Genomic DNA, 22,398 nt, shown 5'->3' with positions numbered 1-22,398 from the left:
ACTGAAAAGCAACCAACAGCCGTCTGAAATCCACCTGAAAGCTGTCCTGTGAGACCAACACGGAGGTGGTTTTGTGCCGCGTAATGAACGGCTCCGTGGCGCGTCCCTCCGCTTTTCTTTCCATGAAAAAAACTCCTGTGAACAAACTATGTGGTCATTTCACAATGACACATGTGACTCATCCCACATATTCTCTCTCTCTCTCTCTCTCTCTCTCTGAGCAAACTTTGGAAACATGAAGGCTTTCAACTGTAAAATAAAGCCTATAAATGAATTTCTGGAGCTCGTTTTATGTGAAGACTTTGACGGAGATTTGTTTCCGCTGCAGCGCTGCTCGGCTCTCTGTCTGCGGGGGGGGGGGCGGCCAGTTGTGTGAGAAGAATTTTAATGTTTTAAACCAAAAAAAAAAAAAAAAGGCCACTTGTCCGGTCGGACAACGATTTAGAGCTATTACTTGTCTGATCACATTTTACACTTGTCCCGGACAATCGGACAAGCGTTAATGTCGATGGTCAGACTTTGACAACATTAATAAAAAACTGTCGGTGCTGTTACTATTTTCTTTTTCTCTCACTCTGCCCCTCACCTCACTGCTCTGGGAGACGCGCAGACAGCTGAGCCTGACTAGCTTCATATCACTATCTGACTTCTCATACTGAGACGTTACAACTGCACAAAAATAAAGATTTGTTAACTTGCCCAGACGCTGAGCTCTCCCCTTCCTCGTTGATGACTCTGACATGCTTTCGTTTGAGATGCATCATTACTGTCGTACTCCCATGCCATGCGAGGTCCGACTTGCAAATGTTGCAGTTAACAAACGTCTTTGCATTAACATAAAGTGCTCCCACACTTTTGAAGTCTTGACTTTCTTCTGTCTACTTGCTTCTGCCATATTCTAAGTGTGTAGTTCTTCTACAAAACAGCGTCTGATCTACTCTGTGCACTGGTCGCTTCTGGCGCCATAATCGCTCGACACAACGCATCAATGACGCAATGTGTTGCCAATGCCTGTCGTAATCGAATTTTATCGATTTTATTGATTTGTTCTTGCAGCCCTAATATCCATCCATCCATTTTCTTCCGCTTTATCCGGAGTCGGGTCGCGGGGGCAGCAGCTCAAGCAAAGCCGCCCAGACCTCCCGATCCACACACACCTCTCCCAGCTCCTCCGGGGGAACCCCAAGGCATTCCCAAGCCAGCCGAGAGATGTAGTCCCTCCAGCGTGTCCTGGGCCTTCCCCGGGGCCTCCTCCCAATGGGACGTGCCCGGAACACCTATCCAGCGAGGCGTCCAGGGGGCATCCGGAAAAGATGCCTGAGCCACCTCAACTGACTCCTTTCGACGTGGAGGAGCAGCTGCTCGACTCCGAGCTCTTCCCGAGTGACCGAGCTCCTCACCCTATCTCTAAGGAAGCAACCAGCCACCCTGCGGAGGAAACTCATCTCGGCCGCTTGTACTCGCAATCTCGTTCTTTCGTTCATGAGCCAAATCTCATGACCATAGGTGAGGATCGGAACGTAGATCGATCGGTAAATCGAGAGCTTTGCCCCCCTACTCAGCTCTCTCTTCACCACGACGGTGCGATACAGCGACCACATCGCTGCAGACGCTGCACCGATCCGTCTATCGATCTCACGCTCCATCCCTCCCTCACTCGTGAACAAGACCCCAAGACACTTAAACTCCTCCACTTGAGGCAAGGACACTCCACCGACCTGAAGAGGGCAAGAGGACCTGGCTGTTGGGACGTGGTTTGATCATAATACCCCCATTTTGGCATCCCTTCACTGGCTACCTGTCTCTGCAAGGTCGGATTTTAAGGTTTTGCTATTGGCCTATAGAGTTGTTCATGGACTGGCACTGGGCTATTTGGCTAATTTACTTAAACCCTATGTACCGGCCCAGGCTTTGCGTTCACGGGATGCAGGACTGCTCTGTGTCCCAAGGGTGAGGAAAAGGTCTGTGGGACAGAGCGCCTTTTCGTACTGTGCCTCTGTTTTGTGGAATGCTCTCCCGGCCACAGTGAGATTGAGATTCTGTGGAGACTTTTAAGAAACGACTGAAGACTTATCTTTTTTACCCAGTTTTATGGCTAGCATATTTTTAATTCTTTTAAGTTCTTTTGCTTTTTACTGTGTTTATTGTGAACTTTCAATTGTGTTTTTGATGTTTTAATTTTATGTTACATTGCAAGACTTTGCAGTGTTTGTTTAGCTCCAGCGTCCAAACCCGTCTCTTCTATGTGTCCAAAATGAAGCATTGTACTGTTGATAATTGTTGAAAAATTCATCAGAAGTAACCAAAACCAGTGGAAGTTGAATCATAAAACCTTGACAATCTCAAAGTAGTATTGCACACGTCACTCGATCTTGGATCTTTGAGCCGATGTGTTCTCTGTACAAACATGCCCAAGTGCTACTTGAACTGTGTGCAATCCAAATCTTTTCTCAGATTCTATTCACACAAAAATTGTAGCTGTCACAACATAAAATTAGTTTTGGAAAACACCTTTTTCAGCTTTTAGAATAGGATTGGAGTTTTATTGGCAGTCACCTTGGTTTCCAATTATGTTTCTATTTGACCAAAAGCATTGATGCTTTCAAGGTTTCCACTTAAGTGGCTCATATTTTTACATCTGTGAATCAGTCAGTTGATTTCCCCCTAGAAATATAAAAATGACATTACACCACATTTGCCACAATGACCTTCAAGGGGATGACTTGCCTTGGAGCAAGGCACTGACCCATTAAAGCTGCTGGATCAACGACAGCATGTGAGTGTGTGTGTATCTTCTTCCTCTTCTTTCAACTGCTACCTTTAGGGGTCGCCACAATGGATCATCTGTCTCCACCTTACCCTGTCCTCTGTAGCTTCCTCTGTCACATCATCCACCTGAATGTCCCCTCTCACCACATCCATAAACCTTTTCTTTGGTCCCCTCCTTCTCCTCCTTCCTCGCGGCTCAATCCTCAATATCCTTCTTACTGTATATAGTGGGCCATTCTGCTGTGTATGGCCAAATCATTTCAATCTCTCCTCTCTGACTTAATCTAAAATCCATGCTATGTGTGCTGTCCCTCTATGTTCATTCCTAGTCACTCCCAAAGAAAATCACATCTTCATCTTTGCCACCTCCAGCTTTGCCTTGTTTTTGTTAGCGCCACGTTTCCTTGTTCTCCAATCTGTTAATCATCTGTCCATTTTTTCTGCACATCTTCATAACACCACAGTCTTCTTGCTTTCCTTCTTTTGTTCAGCTGTCACACCCAGTACCCTTTGAGCAGTGTGCATGGCCATATCGGTCATAGTTTTCCAAGTTTCCAAAATTAGTTCATCTTCATCCACACTCAAAAAAATGACTCAGTGGATGAACTCAATTTAATTATGTGCAGGATTTCCAGCAAATAAATACATGTAGCCCCAACTCAAACAAAGTACATCCATGCAAGATAATTTAATTTCATCTAGTCCTCTCTGTCCTATCAGTCAACTTACTCCCTTTGCCAAACTGCCAACTTTCAAAGTCCCACCTGTCACTTCCATACTACTTCCAAACTCCCACACTGCCTCCAGACACTTTCTCCACTTCTTCTGCTTTTTCACCCAACAGCAGCCCAATTTCTACTGCCACCCGGTTGGACAACAGCAATGGTAGCGGCCACTGTTAATTTGTGCCTCAACCAATGTGGTATTAAAAAAAAGAATGTGATCTTCTGATTATATTATGGACTGTAGATGATGGAATCACTAAATTCCTTGCAATTGAACATTGAGAAACATTGTTCTTAAACTGTTGGACTTTTTTTCCCACGCAGTTGTTCACAAAGTGGTGATCCTCGCCCCATCTTTGCTTGTGAACGGGTAAGCCTGGGCATGGGGATGCTCCTTTTATGTCCAATCATGACACTTACCTGTTTCCAATTAACCTGTTCACCTGTGGAATGTTCCAAACAGATGTTCTTTTGAGCATTTATCAACTTTCCCAGTCTTTTGTTGCCCCTGCCCCATCTTTTTTGAAATGTGTTGCAGGCATCCATTTCAAAATGAGCAAATATTTGCACAAAAACGTCTATCAGTTTGAGCATTAAATATCTTGTCTTTGTGGTGTATTCAATTGAATATAGATTGAAGAGGATTTGCAAATGTTTGTATTCTGTTTTTATTTACATTTCACACAACATCCCAACTTCATTGGAATTGGGGTTGCAGATTGGGTCGTGTTAATAAAATAGGTAGCCAACATTTTTCAAGGGTGGTAATAAATTATTCAAAGTTTCTATAATGATTTGGAATGGCATGTGAGTCCAGAATATAATTATCAATGTCTATTGTTCACTTTTGTGATGTAATATCCATAATTTCTCCAAAAATATTAGTCCTATCAACGTTCCGTTTTGGCAGCATTCAAACTTGACCCAAAATACATAAGCACACCAAATGGCAAATGTCAGCTCATTCCAGTTTGTCCATGTTCAAAGGGACACACACTCATATGCATATATAGAGGCCATTTTGCTTTAAATATATTGATGATTTACCACCCCCTGCTGGAATGGTGTGTGAGTCCAGAATGTAATTATCAACGTCCATTGTTCACCGTAGTTGTACAAATAATAAATGTTTGTGAGTGTAATGGTGAGAATATTTCATGAGGTGAAAGATAAAATGTTCCATTCAATGAGGCGAAGTTGAATTAAACAATTATTTTAAAAATGTTAGCTAATATCCTGAATTTCTCCAAAAATATTAGAACTACCAACCTTCTGTTTTCACGGCGTTCATCCTTGACCTAAAGTACGAGGTCTGTTAGAAAAGTATCCGACCTTTTTATTTTTTTCAAAAACTATATGGATTTGAATCATGTGCACTTGCATCAGCCAAGCTTGAACCTTTGTGCGCATGCGTGAGTTTTTTCATGCCTGTCGGTTGCGTCATTCGCCTGTGGGCAGGCTTTGAGTGAGCACTGGTCCACCCCCCTTGTCAGATTTTCACTGTCAGGGAAATGGCTGAGCGATTGGAGCAGCGCTGAATCAAATTTTTCCAGAAACTGTGAGAGACAGCCAGGTGGAAACCATTCACAAGATTCAGACGGCTTTCGATGAGGATACTCTGGGTGTCACACAGATTAAGGAGCATTACAACCGGATTAAAGACGGCCCACAGCGGTGGAGGGCGCGCCGCGCTCCGAGCGGCCATCGACAGGCTGAAACGACCAGATCATTTCCAAAGTGAACGCTGTGTTGATCCGGGACGTCGTCTGACTACCAGAGAAATTGCAGAAGAGGTGGACATCAACACTTTTGCGGCACATTCCACTGTTACAGGAGATTTTGCAATGAAAGACGTGCAGAGGAATTCGCGTGTCGGGATGGAGCCGCAATGGCGCACAACAAAAAGCACGTCAATCATACAATGTGATTTTCTGATTTTTTATTATTATTTTTAGATTCTGTCTCTCACAGTTGAAGTGTACATATGATAAAAAATTATACATGGTGTGTCCATAAAGTAACGGTCCTTTTTATTTTTTTTAAAAAACTATATGGATTTCATTCATATGTTTTTACGTCAAACATGCTTGAACCCTCATGCGCATGCATGAGTTTTTCCACGCCTGTCAGTGACGTCATTCGCCTGTGAGCACGCCTTGGGAAGGAGTGGTCCCGCCCCCTCGTCGGATTTTCATTGTCTGGAAATTAAAAGGACTTTTTCTCCATCAGAATTTTTTCAGAAGCTGTTAGAGACTGGCACCTGGAAACCATTCGAAAAATTTATCTGGCTTTTGGTGAAAATTTTACGGGCTTCACAGAGAATAAGGACTTTAACTACAGCTTTAAGGACCCATTTAAGGACGGTCGGTGCGCCGCGCTCCGAGCTGCGATGTCGCGGCACAAACCACTGGATCATTTCTAAGCTGATGGCTCTGTGGATACGAGACCTTCGTGTAATCTTTCTCTGGTTATCACAAGAGCTGGACATCAGCCATTTTCCAGCAGATTTCACTTTTAACAAGAGATTTTGTCATGGAAAGCCGCGCAGAGGCTTCGCGCGTCACGGCCGATTCGCTGATGAAGCGAGACAAAGGAACACCTCCGTTTCGGAGTGTTAGAGGACAAGTTTGGACATGCCTATCTCGGCTTTCAGTGCTTACCAGTCGAGTGAGTATAAGAGAACTTGTGGAGAGCTGGACATGTCCCAGCTTGTCCTCACGCATGCGCACAAGGGTTCAAGCATGTCTGACGTAAAAACATATGAATGAAATCCATATAGTTTTTGAAAAAAAATAAAAAGGACCGTTACTTTATGGACAGACCTCGTAGACCTCCCCATTCTTTGTAGGTGGGAAAACTTGCAAAATCAACAGTGGATCATATACTTATTTGCCTCAATGTACATGCCAAATATCCACACACAGAGGCCACTTGTCTTTTAATATGTTGATGGGCAACAAGGTGACTTTGTGGTTAGTGCTGTTGGCTCACATCAAGAAGGTCCTAGGATCGCTTCCCACCTAGCCCTTTCTGTGTGGTGAACTGGAAAATTTATGCTGATTGTATAGTGCATCCAGAAAGTATTCACAGTGCTTCATTTTTTCAACATTTTCTTATGTTACAGCCTTAGTTTTTTTTTTTTTTTTAATAAATTTGCAAAAATTTGTCATTATATGGTGTTGCAAGTAGAATTTTGAGAGGAAAAAATAACTAACTCCATTGTGGAATAAGGCTGTAACATTACAAAAGTGAAGCGCTGTGAATACTGTCCAGATGCACTGTAGGTGTGCATGCATATGGAAATGAGTTTGTCTGGCCATACTGTATGTGGTCCTGCAATAGATTGGCTGTCCTGTCCAGGGTGTACCCCGCCTCTCACTCTATGACTACTGGGATAGGCTCCAGCCAGTCATGACCCTAGAATGGAGTAAGCAGATATAGAAAATGGAAATATATATATATATATATATATATATATATATATATATATATATATATATATATATATATATATATATATATATATATATATGCACACAACCCAAATTCCAATGAAGATGGGACGTTGATAAAAAAAACAGAATACAATGATTTGCGAATCCTCTTCAACCTATATTCAATTGAATACACCACAAAGACAAGATATTTAATGTTCAAAATGATAGACTTTTTTGTTTTTGTGCAAATATTTGCTCATTTTGAAATGGATGCCTGCAACATGTTTCAAAAAAGCTGGGAAAGTGGCAAAAAAGACTGGGAAAGTTGATGAATGCTCAAAGAACACCTGTTTGGAATATTCCACAGGTGAACAGTTTAATTGAAAACAGGTGAGTGTCATGATTGGGTATAAAAGGAGCATAACCAAAAGGCACAGCCATTCACAAGCAAAGATGGGGCGAGGATCAACTATTTTTTCACGCAGTTGTAACTGCGTGAAAAAATAGTCCAACAGTTTAAGAACAATGTTTCTCAATGTTCAATTGCAAGGAATTTAGGGATTCCCTCATCCGCAGTCCATAATATAATCAGAAGATTCAGAGAATCTGGAGAATTTTCTCCACGTAAGAGGCAAGACCAAAAACCAACATTGAATGCCCGTGACCTTTGAGCCCTCAGGTGGCACTGCATTAACCCTCTGGGGTCCGAGGGCATTTTTTGGACAGTTCACTCGCCTGGCATAAATGTTTTATTATTGCTGTTAATAGCTCTCCTTGCATCCCACAATCAAGTTTTATATCTCTTTTTTCCAGGACAAACTGTGCTTTCAGAATAGATATGTTTTTGTTGTGTTTTGACAACTGTTTTGACACTTTATAAAGGTAATTTGAGGTCTTGTGTGAAAGACTGTACAACAAAAAGGTTCAAACAATAAACACAAATGCACATTTTGAACAATATATACAAAATGGTCTATGAATTTTGCTGTCCATTGATATGGTAAACAGTGCTTTATGTGTAGAAAGCAACAGAGTTATCCAGTAACATTCACATGCAAACTAGTGGTGCAATCCTGATAGTTACACACTCTTTGTTTGAGCACGTAAGATTGTCATCAGAGGCTCTGCGTGTGCTCCTGCTTTCACTGATTGTTGTGCATAATGGCGCAGGGTGCACTGAGTATGTACTAATAATATGTACTCATTGGAGCACCCAGGGGGCTATTCAAACGGGCCAACTAGTAACATATCACTCCTGAAAATGACCTTTGGCTATTCACATGAGGTAAATCTGCCCTATGATTGGATTTTGGAAAACCATATGACGGTGAACCAATTCCGATTAGACACTCATATTGCGCACATCATCACACAGCTTCTATGAGGAGTACAAAGATGGCCAATGGCTGGCTCGAAAGTCCGCGGAGTTAACTTTTCAGAAAAAAAAAGTAAGTTTCTATTTCATATCTTTAAAAAGTTATTTATAATTTAGTAAAGCTTGGTGTTAGCCATCGTATATGACGGCGTTGGCCCCAGAGGGTTAAAAACCGACATCATTGTGTAAAGGATCTTACCGCGTGGGCTCAGGAACACTTCAGAAAACCATTGTCAGTTAACACAGTTTGTCACTACATCTACAAGTGCAAGTTAAAACTCTACCATGCAAAGCAAAAGCCATACATCAACAACATCCAGTAACGCCTCCACCTTCTCTGGGCCTGAGCTCATTAAGTAAACATACCACTGTCCCAGCTTTTTTGAAATGTGTTGCAGCCATTCATTTCAAAATGAGCAAATATTTGCACAAAAGCAATAAAGTCTATCAGTTTGAACATTAAATATCTTGTCTTTGTGGTGTATTCGATTGAATATAGGTTGAAAAGGATTTGCAAATCATTGTATTCTGTTTTTATTTACATTTTACACAATGTCCCAACTTCATTGGAATTGGGGTTGTGTATATATACGAGGTCTGTTAGAAAAGTATCCGACCTTTTTATTTTTTTCAAAAACCATATGGATTTGAATCACGTGTGATTGCATCAGCCAAGCTTGAACCTTCGTGCACATGCGTGAGTTTTTTCACGCCTGTCGGTTGCGTCATTCGCCTGTGAGCAGGCTTTGAGTGAGGTGTGGTCCACTCCTCTCGTCTATTTTTTATTGCGAATAAATGTTTGAACAATTTGGCGCTTTGCTGCATCAATTTTTTTTCCAGAAACTGTGAGAGACCTCCAGGTGGACACCGTTCGGAAAATTAATATGGCTTTCAGGGATGATTTTATGGGGATTACACAGATTAAGGAGTGATCCAGACGGTTTAAAGACCGCCCACAACTGCTGAGAGCGCGGCGCGCTCCCAGCCCCCATCGACAGGCTGACACCCCGCTGGAACAACCAGATCATTTCCAACGTGAAGGCTTTGTTGATCCGGGACCTCGTCTGACTTTCACAAAAAGGCTGAAGATGTGGACATCAGCACTTTTTTGGTACATTCCACCGTTACAGGAGTTTTTTTCATGGAAAGAAAAGGGGAGGGACGCGCCACGGAGCCGTTCATTACGCGGGACAAAACCACAGGAAGATTAAAGGTGGATTTCAGATGGATTCCGGTTGCTTTTCAGTCGTGTGATTATCCGATTGTGATTGTGCATGAGCTGGACCTGCCCCAACATGTCCTGTGCGGCTTCATCACGGCGTTGCTTTGCGCCATGCGGCCCCGCCGCGAAACGCGGGATTCCTCCACTCTTCTTTCCATGACAAAAACTCCTGTAACAGTGGAATGTGCCGTTCATTTCTAAACTGGACGCTGTTTGTTCCGGTATGTCGTCTGACTAGCACAGGAATTGCGGAAGATGCGGACATCAGCACTTTTTTGGCACACTGAGACAGACATGCAGAGCCGCATGGCGCAAAGCAACGCCATGATGAAGCCTCACAGGACATGTTGGGGCATGTCCAGCTCATGCTCAATTTCTCGGATATTCACACGACTGAAAAGCAACCAGAAGCCATCTGAAAGCCAGCTGAAAGCCGTCCTGAGAGACCAACACAGAGGTGGTTTTGTCCCACGCCATGAGCGGCACGGTGGCGCATTCACCCGCTTCTTTTTCCATGAAAAAAACTCCTGTAACAGTGGAATGTGCCGAAAAAGTGCTGATGTCCATGCCTTCTGCCTTTTTGTGAAAGTCAGACGACGTCCCGGATCAACAAAGCCTTCACGTTGGAAATGATCTGGTTGTTCCAGCGGGACCGGCGCTCGGAGCACGGCGCGGTCTCAGACGCTGTGGGCGGTCTTTAAACCGGCTGGAGCACTCCTTAATCTGTGTAATCCCCATAAAATCGTCCCTGAAAGCCATATTAGTTTTCCGCATGGTGTCCACCTGGAGGTCTCTCACAGTTTCAGGAAAAAATTGATTCATCAAAGCTCCAAATCATTCCGCCATTTCCTTAACGACGAGAGGGGTGGACCAGTGCTCACTCAAACCCTGCTCACAGGCGAATGACGCAACCGACAGGCGTGAAAAAACTCACGCATGCGCACGAAGGTTCAAGCTTGGCTGATGCAATCACATGTGATTCAAATCCATATGGTTTTTGAAAAAAATAAAAAGGTCCGATACTTTTCTAACAGACCTCGTATATATATATATATATATATATATATATATATATATATATATATATATATATATATATATATATATATATATATATATATATATATATATATATATATATATATATACACACATCCTATTCCTCCCCCACGCAGTCCTGGTGTCCCCACAAACTCCTCTCTTCGCCTGCTCACATGTGACTTCCTCCCAATGGCAGCCCATACTTCACGTCAGTTAAGATTTTGGTTAAAAGGTGAAAACCACACATGTAGTCCACTATGGTGTGCACAAAGCAGTTCTTTCCAAGTAAAGGTGGAGCAGCAGCGTTTGTTGCCGTCTCCAAACCACACTCAGTCTTCACAGTTCCATGCATGTTATAGGCCAGCAAGTCAGCTTGCCACACCTCTCCACCAGGCGTCAATCAGTGCTTGGCCCTATAATAACCTGGCTAAACCCCAGCTTCTGCCACACATAAAAACCTCCTTACTGTACTCACAAATACTTGTTGATAGTTTTTACAGCCTTTTCCTGTATGGCTTAATGTACTCACATACACATACACATCACACTTTAAATATATATATATATATATATATATATATATATATATATATATATATATATATATATATATATATATATATATATATATATATATATATATATATATATGTGTGTGTGTGTGTGTGTTGCCTGCCTTTGTGGGTGTGCACCATTTGCTGGGGCATCATAGTGATGGGGGAGAAAGGGACTATCTTCACTGGATCCGTTTGTATGGAGGGCCTTTGAAAACCTTTGTTTTTTAACACTGCACAGTTCGTGTCATATATACGGCAAGATTTCTAAACATGTTCAGTCTGCTCCAATGGAGTCTGAACTCACAATGCACAAATGCATTTCAATTATGCCATACACTGCACAATCCAATGTGCATTTCTCTGTAATCCCAACATAATGCACACATCCATCTGTTTGGCCACCGCACTGCCCTTCAACATGCACTGTACAGAAGGCTTAAGATTTATAATGTTAATTTTCAATCAAATATAGATTCGATGTTGTAATTGTATTTATGTAAATCACACAACATAACCATTTGCTGTTGACCCATGACCCTCCGTTCAGATTCAATTTGTAGCCCATCAAAGGAAAGAATTTGGACACATCTGCTCTCAACATATGTTGTCTTGTGGATTGAAAGGACCTTCAAAAAAAAAAAAAAAAAAAAAAAATTGTTTCTTTCATTTCCTAAACCTGCATGGACATAGACACAGAGGCCACTGCCGCTTGTGTGTGCAATATAAAATGTCATTTTATTAAAATGGAAATATTTCACCAGTGTTGTCTAAATTGTGTTGCACAATTGAAGGCTATAGTTGTGATGCTGTTGTCCTCATTGTGTTATAAAGGCATGTCAGGTGTTTTGCACGTCTTTAACATGCAGTCCATTTCAGCAACGCAAAATCCAGCCCCAGTGTGTATTTTAGCTTGTTGCCCCCCCCCCCCACACACACACACACGCGCACACACACACACACACACACACACACACACACACTCTCATTAATTGTGTGTTCGTGTTGCACTCTCACCCAATGCCGTCACCTGTCAGAGCAAACAGTTCAAAGTCACGGATGACCCCACACAACCCGCACGCCACGGTCACGACGCTCCAACACACGCGCGCGCGCACACGCATGCCGGCACGCCGAGAAGAGGCGTCAGGATTGGACGCAGCAGGGGATCCCCAGCATCCCGTTTCTGACTCACTTGGCGTATCATCTTTTTTCTTTTTTTTTTTCCTCTCCTTACCGGGAGCGTGTGTCGGCTCACACTCGCGAAGGTCAGCAGCACGAGAGGACAGCAGCGCTCGCGCCTCTCCTCGCGCCGCTCTCCGCCTCCAATGTAGTCAGCGCGCGCGGACCCGGCAGAGAGCAAAGGGGAAAGGTGGTTTAAGAACAACTGACGGGGGGAGAGAGAAAAAAAACGAACGCATTGGACTGAAGAGTGTTTCGCTCCTGTTGACTCCGGGCTTGTCTTTACTCTTTTTGTGGCACGTCGTGGGGACCGGAAGATTCGAGTTTTATCTGCCTTCTTTCATTTTCCACGGGTGCGCTCGCGCTGCTCTGACTGACAGACGCGCTCGCGCTGTCCTGGAAACAGTCTCCGTCCGCGCGCGCGTCTCCTTTTTTTTTTCTCTTAGCAAACAAGAAAGCCTAGAAAAAGTCATATTAAACAGATCACGAGGTACTAAAAGAAGCAACAAAGTGGTTAAAAATATAATGCAGCCAGTGGTGGTGTTTTAAATCGCTCGTTTATTTATTTATTTTAAGTTTCTATTTTATTTTATTTTTTTTTGGTTAAAATAAAGTCGAGCAGCTGAAGAAGTGGAAGTTGTTTTTTTGGGGGTTTTTTTGTGGACAAAGCAGAAAGCAGCCGTCAAGAAACAACAACGTTGCGCCTCATCTTCAGCGGGACGAACAGGTAGGACAAACAAGCGCACCCTACCTGCAACCTAACAAAATACAAATAAGAATTCACAAGCTGGAAGAGATTAATTTAAATAAACACTCCTCGCCGTTTATTTATTTATTATGTATTCCTTTGTAGTTTGAGACCTCGGTGCCTCAGTTGTCAGTTTTCCATCACCGCTTTGCACGAGTGTGAGCGCACCAAAGAAGCTTAAAGCTTCGTTAATTACGCACCTGTTCGAACGAGACCATACCGCTTTTGTTCTGAAACATGCCCGAACTTTTGTCATTGGTTCGTTTGTTATCCTCTTCCATGAGCGCACCCTGTTAGTGATCAAGAATAAAAGTGATTTTTTTTTTCCTTCATAGAAACAGTATTCCCATATTAATGGCAAGCCGTATATAAGCGTTAGAGCTATATATTTACACACCGCTTTAAGTCCTGTTGTACTTCGTGTGTAACTGATGACAACAAGACAAACATCCTTAAAATCGCCGCTTTTTAAATGGAGGTTCTGGCTCTGGCTGCGTCCGGTAAGCTGGAGTGTTCAAGCGTTTCCTGACAGCCTTTATGGTTGATGTTCCGTCGCAAGTGTGCAAATAGACACTCAGAAAATCTTCTTAAACCACAGGAGTAATAAAAACGGTTAATTTCTAATTGAAGTCTATGTATCTTAAAGTTTGTGTAAACAAAAGTGCAGGTCAGGTCAAATAAGTGGACAAGCTTCCTTATTCTGTTGTTACCTAAGCATAATTTATTAATATACCCAATTGTACTTTTCATAAAGAGGGAACTTAATGCTGAATAATATTTGGTGATATTACTGAATGTAACTGGTGGGTTATGTTTACAACAGTCATTCATAAACATTTAATTAATTTCTTGTAAAATGAATAGACTGAAAGATTATTGTGTTTTTTCAGCTCAGATTGAGTATCTTAACATTTTCTTTATTTTTTATTATAAATAAGGCATTCTCTTGTACAAGATGGTACTTTTTTCTGTGGTAAATATGGTACAGCTTACCAGAATATAATACTGTATGTGCATGTACTTGAACTATACGTGGTGAATGGCTTTTTCTCCATTTGTTTTTTGTTTTTTTTTCCCTTTTCTTGCACCACTGTTTTTGGAATTTTTCAAATTCACACAGCCTAGTGTCTAAGTGTAACATCTACTTATATTCCTCTTGTGTAAGCATACATTAAGCATTTGGATGCTGTATTTTTGCCAAGGTGCGTGCTATTTGTGTTTTTCTACCAAGTTAATTAATTACCTTACTTACTGCTTTGACCTCTTATTGCAGTGAAGTGTTTGACATTTTTTCCTCTCTGTGGATTTTAAAATAGAGAGCGGCTGTCCTTGGTTTCTTTGCTGTGCTCTAAAGGACAGGTGCTCACAATATCTGTATCTCATTCAATTATTATGCTTTGGGATGAGTCAATAAGATATTCAAGACAAATTTCCTGGAAAAACCTTGCCTGTGCTTCCTGTAAATTGAAGTAAAATTGCAAGTATTCTTGAGAAATTGCAGCTATGCTCAGCTGCAGGTAACGTAGTTGGGAAGTAAATGGTGGCTCAACTATCCTGCTGTTTTTAAAAATGTTCTTGCCTCCCCCAAAAAAGAAAAAAAAAATCATGTCATTTTGTTTGGTTGCTGTATATTTAAAAACAACACAATACAGCAAATCTTAGATAAAACCCACAAATCTATATTCCTTTTCCACCCATTGGAACCATTATTAATAAAATGGCTGTTACGTGGGTGAGGAAGTTGGTTTGTTCAGTTCCCTGTCATCATTCTGACACGTCCCAAGCCAGTTTTACACTTATGACCCCAAAAGAGCTGCTGTGTGTGTCAGGATGCTGCTTATGTGATTTCCAATTTAACTATCAAAGGTTTCTCTACAACCACAATATAACTAATATAATGTCAGTACTATGATAAGTGAATAGATTATTTCATATAATTTAATATACCATTGGAAAATACACTGGATACACATAAGATACAATATGAAATCTTAAAGTAGCAATAAGCTAAATTATACCCCCCCCCCCCCCAAAAAAAACCCCACAGTCACACGGATTGTTGTGATTCAACATCGTTCGTCATATTGTCACGAAAAGTGCAAAATTTTCATCATGGGAGCACAAATTAATTCTAATTCATTCCGTGATGGCTGCACGTAAATAAAAGTGCATTGGTGGGGGGGGGGGGTGGTTATGGTTACGGTTAGGGGAAGCAGTAGAGATAGGTTATGGTTAATGTTAGGGTTGGGGTTGGAGTAGGGTTAGTGATATTGAGTTTAAAAAAAAGTCACGAAAATTTGAATCATTTCGTGATGGGAGGACAAAAAAAAAAAACCCATGAGACTGGGCTGTTATTAAATACTTGTCCAACAACTCAACAATCCAATGATTATATCAAAATTAATTTGCATGTAAATATATGAACATTTAATCCCCCAAATACTACCTAATTTTAAAAGACAAGGTATGTGATTGAGGTATTGATATGTATTGTCACCCACCTCTACCTTGCATATTTTTACTAATGACTGAGTTATGTGGTCCAGGAAACACATTTTCAGCCCTGATCTAAAAAGTATTTCCTTGTCATGCATTTGGAAATTAAGGCTCTGTACTGTTGAGGTAGATTCATTCTATAATGGTGATAGTTTCACAGATGGCTCAGCAGCATCCTCACCGACATTAAGAAATGAGCAGATTCTAATTGCAGCTCACAATTAGCGCTTTAGTGTAATCACACAAGCGCTACAACCAGTACAAAGCCTTATACTGTGCACATGCAGTTTACAAGAGAACATCTGGACTTGCACATTGTGGTTGATACAGGCGCAGTGGTGCTAGGTGCAAACGGCTGGCTAAACTGCAATATTAATTAGACTAGTGAATAATTATTACAATCTCAGCCCATTACAAGGAGCTCATACATTTTAAACAGCTGTGCCAATCACAGTTGACCGTGATGAAAATATTTCATCACGTTCAGTGAATCTTCTCCACAAAATCATAATTTTGTCTGGATGGTGTAAAGTGACAGATATCAGCTGTCAACAACAATGGCTAAAGGCAGCTCCTGAAGTGTAAACTGGTTTGTTTGTGCTTTTTGTCACTGCTTCATTATTCTTCTTCTGTATGGGATTGATTTACTTGTTTAGTGGTTTTGGCTATCCCGCTCTGATTTTTACCTCAGAGATTTGTGGTTCAGTGTCTTCCTCAATGCCATTTGAGACATGGGTCATTGGTTTATGGACAGCCTGCTCCAACACCTGGGCCATGGTCATGACAATTTTAAACATTTGTGTGTGTGTGTGTGTGTGTGTGTGTGTGTGTGTGTGTGTGTGTGTGTGTGTGTGTGTGTGTGTGTGTGTGTGTGTGTGTGTGTGTGTGTGTGTAAATGTCGATCACAGAGTATTGTGCACTTCTACAAGTGTGCAGAAATTTGTGCTTTTTAAAAATCATTCACTGTGGTTTATTTGGCCATCTCTCTGTTTCAAAGCTGCAAATCCATTGCGGCTTTCTCTTTTAATTCATTGATAAATAAGAGTAAGATTATCGATTGCTAAAACTTATAGTTAGGGCTGGATCAGGTGACCCTGAACCATCCCTTAGTTATGCTGCTATAGACGTAGACTGCTGGGGGGTTCCCATGATGCACTGTTTCTTTCTCTTTTTGCTCTGTATGCACCACTCTGCATTTAATCATTAGTGATCGATCTCTGCTCCCCTCCACAGCATGTCTTTTTCCTGGTTCTCTCCCTCAGCCCCAACCAGTCCCAGCAGAAGACTGCCCCTCCCTGAGCCTGGTTCTGCTGGAGGTTTCTTCCTGTTAAAAGGGAGTTTTTCCTTCCCACTGTAGCCAAGTGCTTGCTCACAGGGGGTCGTTTTGACCGTTGGGGTTTTACGTAATTATTGTATGGCCTTGCCTTACAATATAAAGCGCCTTGGGGCAACTGTTTGTTGTGATTTGGCGCTATATAAAAAAAATTGATTGATTGATTGATTGATTAATTTATAGTTTGTAACAGACAGACTTTAAAGTTCTTGGTATCATCTCAGTAACCTTTAAAATAAAACATTTAATCAGTTTAAGTCTTTATTATTGATCTGTGAATATGTCTCTTCTACAAATGTGACTCTTTTCAGCAATGGTTAAAATTTTTACAATTTTTTTTTTTTTTTTACAATTTTACAATTATTCTACAATTGATGTGTATTTAACACCATCATTGTTTTACCAGGAAAGTGCATTTGCACCAACAGTAGATGTATTTTTAAGCTTTGTTTTAAGCGCAACATCTTAAGACCCAACGCCCACCAGGCACTGCTTTGAGTGAAACATCCACATTTGTTATTCTGCATTCCATTCTTCACTTGCACAAATACCAAATAGATGAACAAAGGAGGTTTCTCTGTGATGAAAATACCATTTTTTCTGTAACGCTGCTTGCACTGGTTGTTGCATCTCCAGAAAATGCACTGACATTCTTACTTGCGAAAATAGATTTTGAAACCACAATTATATATGAATATTTGAATACAAATATAAAGTTTGTTCAACTGTGGGTGCATGTAGCTGTTTTCTTTAACCATTATGAAGTGACTGAATATGATGCACATTTGCCAGTATTATTTCTAGTGTAGTAGCATTAGTAGTGGATTTTAGAAGTATCTTTTTTGTTGATTCTGGAGCCAGATGGCTGTTGCAGCAACGCTATGGTTTTATGTATTTATTTATTTATTTATTTTGTATTCATCATTTTCTAGAATTTGATAATTTTATCTATGGTTTGACTATTTTTATGTAGAAGTATGAGGCAGAGTAAATGGATATTATTCTAGGCGAGGTAAAAATACATGTGAAACAGCAGTTAACTGTCATTGGACAATAAAACTTGACTGAAACCCAGACTGATGAAATTACTTTAGGGTTGGCAGCTCTTTAAAGGACAGTTCAAGCTTATATTAAGTTTCAGATTTTGAAGGCTTTTCCCTACCTCCTAGGCAGCCATCTGTTTCCATTTTGGTTCGTACAGTATACCAGCACAGATGTTAAACTTGATAGGTAATTTTTTTATGTGAACATCCTGGTCGATTTTAGTTTTACACTTATAATACTCTTGCGCAGTTTCAAATGAAATTTTTTTTGCAGAGTTTGGTGGAAATTGTGATTGTATTATTAAAGCACATATGGTATCTTTTGAGTCGGCAGTCACTTCAATTAAATAGCAGAGCCCATGTGTATTTGGTAATTTTCTACAGGCTTTAAGTTTTTATGGTTTCTCTTTAGGGTTTCTCTCTGAACTGCAGCTTGGTTTCACAGTTGACTAGAAGTGTTAGAACCTCCCGGTAGCTCCTGCCAAAATGTAAAATCACTACGGTACATTATTTATTTATTTTCTTTCAAAACCTTTTCCATCCTATGCACAGCTTATGCAACTAAATCTCAAATTATGAGTGCCATTATTTAAACACACACACACACACACACACACAATTAAAAAGTGTTTGCTCAGTAAAACAAATGTTATGCTTGCTAATTTTATGAATTAATTTGATCACTGATGAAAGATAAAATCCGGGCTTCCTTTAAACAAGACAAAATAGAGGAGTAACAACAAAAAGGAGGCCACAGTGTGTCTAATACTGTGTAAGTGGTTCAGGAAATCAAACTGCACTTATTACGAGTTACCTGAATGTAAAATGTCTGTCATCCTGGTTGTGGTTTAGTGATCCAGCAAAGATCCCCTCCACTCAGACATTTTGTGCACGTGTGTGTGTGTGTGTGTATATACGAGGTCTGTTAGAAAATTATCCGACCTTATTATTTTTTTCAAAAACCTTATGGATTTGAATCACGTGTGATTACATCAGACATGCTTGAACCCTCGTGGGCATGCGAGAGTTTTTTCACGCCTGTCGGTTACGTCATTCGCCTGTAGGCAGACTTTGAGTGAGGAGTGGCCCACCCTCTCGTTGTTTTTTTCATTGTTTAGGAATGGCTCAGAGACTGCTGCTTTGTTTGATAAAATTTTTTTCAAAAACTGTAAGGCACAACTGAGTGGACACCATTCGATAAATTCAGCTGGTTTTCGGTGAAAATTTTAACGGCTGATGAGAGATTTTGGTGTGTAAGTGTCGCTTTAAGGACGGCCCACGGCACCTGATGGCGATCTGCGCTCCGGGGCGGCGGCGTCTCGCTGCTTCAAGCTGAAAACTTCCACATTTCAGGCTCTGTTCACCCAGGTCGTCGTCAGAGAACAGAGAAGTTTCAGAAGAGGTCGGCATGAGGAGTTTATGCGGACATTCCACTGTTAAAGGAGATTTTGTAATGAAAGAACGTGCGGGCAGATTCGCATGTCGGGCCGGACCCGACCGCGGGGGGTCGCGACAGGAAAAACACCTCCATTGGAAACCTTAACGGACAAGTTGGAACATGCCCAGCTGTTAAACAATTTCTCAGATACTCACTTGTTGAAAGCCATCAAAAGCCACCTGAATTTTACAAATGGTTTTCAACACGGAGGTGTTTTTCCTGTCGCGGCGCAGACGGATTTGCGTCGTCGTCGCGGAACCAACGCGGCGAATTTGCCAGCACGTTCTTTCATTACAAAATCTCCTTTAACAGTGGAATGTCCGCATAAACTCCTCATGCCGACTTCTTCTGAAACTTCTCTGTTATCTGACGACATCCTGGGTGAACAGAGCCTTAAATTAGGATGTTTTCAGCTCGAAACAGCCAGAGGGACGCCACCTCCGACCGCGCCGCGCCGATCCGCTTTGTGAGCTGTCCTTAAAGCGAAAGAAACTCCACAACCTCTCATCAGCTGTTAAACTATTCACCGAAAACCAGCAGAATTTCTCGAATAGTGTCCACTCGGATATCCCTCACAGGTCCTGAAAACATTTTGATAAAGCAACGCGCACCGTCTCCAGCAGCGTCTCAGACAAAGGATTTCAGCCGAGAGGGCTGGACCAGTGCTCACTCAAAGCCTGCCCACAGGCGAATGACGTCACCGACACGCGTGAAAAAACTCACGCATGCGCACGAGGGTTTAAGCATGTCTGGTGTAATCGCACGTGATTCAAATCCATATAGTTTTTTTTTTTTTATAAAACTGTCAGTTTCTTTTCTAATAGACCTCATATATATATATATATATATATATATATATATATATATATATATATATATATATATATATACAGGGATGTTTCATTATATACTGTGGTTTTTCCTCCCAAATTGCGTCACCATTGTCCTATTTTGACAGTCCTCTGTGGAAGGGGGTGGGATTTTTTGCAGCAACGTGGGGAAATTTCATTTGCTGTATCATAATTTCAACATGTCGGTCACAGCCCAGCCCACATTTGAAATACCCTATCACAGCTGTTTCGGAAGGGCCTCGTGGGGTTGGTTGTACTTTTTTCAAGGTAAGAGATGTACGTTCAGGCTTTTTTTTTTTTTTTAATCTCTGATAATGTTACACAAGAGGGAAAACAATTTCTACGAGATGTTTTTATACCCAGTATCCATGCTGTTACCTTCAAGAACATTTTCATGTTGCAATGTGTGAAAACCACTGAAAACTGCAATTACATTTATGGATTTGTCAGAAACATTCATCAGATGACTTACAGTCAAGAGAACAATATACTCAACAAGGTTAGTTTAGATTCTAAGACATCAACAGGAAGTACATAGGGACTTAAATATATTGTGTCTACATTAACTCTTTTTACAAGCAGTAAGTGCCATGTATTAAAAAAAATCCATTGAAATATTTTGCACTGCACAGTTTTCAAAGATTAAAAGGAAAAAAAAAAATCACAAAAACAAATGTAACCATTCTGTGCAACATATAAGTGTTTACCCAGACCTCACATAACCTCAAAATGTACTCATTGCTTTTGTTTGAGTAATGTAAATTATACCATACAGAAAATGTGGCTGTGCATGAATGTAATAATACTGAATCTGCAAGCAAGAGACCCACTACGTACAGGTTGCAACAACCCCACCCCCTGTGTGTTTCATTGACCTTATACGTATGTGCATGAAGCCTGTGCTTTTCTGTGTATGCAGCTTAACACGTATATGAATATACAGTGTGTATGTTTGTGCACAAACTTGAAAATATGCTGTGATCATGCATGTGTGTTTCTCGGTACAGACATGCCTTGTGGACTGTTTCAAGTGTGTGTGTGTGTGTCTTTTCAATAATTACCATGAGAGCTCTCAAACTGAAGATTTATCCATGTTGCGCGTTTGTGTGTATGTGTGTGTATTATCCAGGGAGTGCTCAGACTGAAGATCCAGCTGATGAAAGCTACCTGGAGCTTCATAAATGGACCTTTTGTCCAACAGAAGACCCCGTGTGTGTGTTATTACCTGCACCAAGGTGGTTATGCTTTCGCCCACGTCTTCTGGTTTATTTGTTGAACTAGCCAATTTCTCATCGTGCCGTCTTCATAGGTAGAGCAACTGCATACGGCTTATATTCTGGTGTTACACAGACTTTATTTGGCAGTGTTTTCAGGCAGTTGTTGTGCATGGGATTAAACCTTAATATAGATAGTTGGCTGTTGATATTCAAGCATAAATCAACTGTCCTACTTCAGACCTCATTTTCAAATTTAAGAATGGCAGCCAGTTTTTGTTTGTAGCTTCACACAACAGTCTTATTAAATTTAAAATAATTTTCTTACAAATCCTAGACTTCCTCTGTGTGTGTGTGTGTGTGTGTGTGTGTGTGTGTGTGTGTGTGTGTGTGTGTGTGTGTGTGTGTGTGTGTGTGTGTGTGTGTGTGTGTGTGTGTGTGTGTGTGTGTGTGACTGATTCCTGTTTCTGTACAGTTACTGCAAACCAAGTAGAGGTCTCTGCAGTGCATGAATATTCTTTTATCAACCACAGTGGGCATTGCTGCACCCTAAAACATGGTTGTTAAGGACGATGGGTAATGATTAGCTTCTCAACAACAGTGTCTATAAGGGTATATGTGCAGTGTTTATTTCAGAATGCCACGTATGCTGTGCACAGAACCCCTGCTTGTGCAGTTGACTGAATTGGTTGCTTCGTAACACACACATTTTCTGCTCTGAAGCCTCAAGACTGATTTATGCTTCTGTGTCAAATGCCGCTGGTTACTGCGCCGTAGAGGCTGATGCTGATGTGAGCATTCATACCTCTGCGTTGATGGCTTGGCATTGGTCAGGAAGCTGCACATAGCCACTAGAGTGACAGATTGACAAAGTAGTTTGGTAGTTTTCTTCCACTAAAACTAGTGCGAGAATGTCTGGTGGGAAACCTTACCAGATCTGTTGCTGAAATCAAAATTTCCTTAAGACGGT

The 22,398-nt window shown here is 41.2% G+C and overlaps 1 long non-coding RNA gene across 1 annotated transcript; it reads right to left on the bottom strand.

Moving 5' to 3' along the window:
• Nucleotides 1–12,591: 12,591 nt before the first annotated feature.
• On the bottom strand, nucleotides 12,592–20,993 carry LOC117525663. The gene is made up of 3 exons (XR_004565114.1): nucleotides 20,983–20,993; nucleotides 19,707–19,717; nucleotides 12,592–12,746 (listed from the first exon to the last, which is right to left on the bottom strand). It is a non-coding gene; the product is annotated as an uncharacterized LOC117525663 (long non-coding RNA).
• Between the last annotated feature and the right edge of the window lie 1,405 nt (nucleotides 20,994–22,398).

The sequence above is a fragment of the Thalassophryne amazonica genome, chromosome 15 (genome assembly GCF_902500255.1).
Source record: "Thalassophryne amazonica chromosome 15, fThaAma1.1, whole genome shotgun sequence".
Classification (NCBI taxonomy): Eukaryota; Metazoa; Chordata; class Actinopteri; order Batrachoidiformes; family Batrachoididae; genus Thalassophryne; species Thalassophryne amazonica.
This window is presented reverse-complemented; position numbering and strand designations above follow the sequence as displayed.